The following is a 547-nucleotide window of genomic DNA, read 5'->3' as shown; positions in this document are numbered from 1 at the left end:
GTAAGATAGTTATTTGGAAATTTTCAATTATATTGAATATTTTGTGAATTGTCAGTTGTAACAGTACATGTGGTTAGGGGGCACCTTCCATGCTTGAGGGTCTCCCCAAGCAAGCAGTGTGCAGGCATCCAGTCAAGGGTTGTCCACACAAATGAAGGAGTTCAGTGGACTTCTGGAAAATGGGTTGCATGCCCAAGGAATTCATACAGTATAGATTAGTTTTAGCTTACAAAACAACCACTGGCCCACCATAGTAACCCGAGTTGCCCCATGCTACTTGAGAGGCTCTTGTTACCAATGGCCTCAATTTTCTCCATACAATCACTGTTTGGTGTCTGTATGTATTATAACCAAATTGAAAGATGAAGTGCAAGTACTAAGTAAAGATTCTAATTTTTGTCATGAAGGCATCAATTGAAGGCATCAGTAATGTTTGTGTTGTGCTGGCTGGCATGGTTGGCATGGCTCTCCTAATCCACTGGCCACTAATTAGCAAAACTAACTATTTCTTTAGCTGATTAATTAGCATTTTTGCTAAGTATGGAAA

Source organism: Eriocheir sinensis, chromosome 20 (genome assembly GCF_024679095.1).
Source record: "Eriocheir sinensis breed Jianghai 21 chromosome 20, ASM2467909v1, whole genome shotgun sequence".
NCBI classification, from domain to species: Eukaryota; Metazoa; Arthropoda; class Malacostraca; order Decapoda; family Varunidae; genus Eriocheir; species Eriocheir sinensis.
This window is presented reverse-complemented; position numbering follows the sequence as displayed.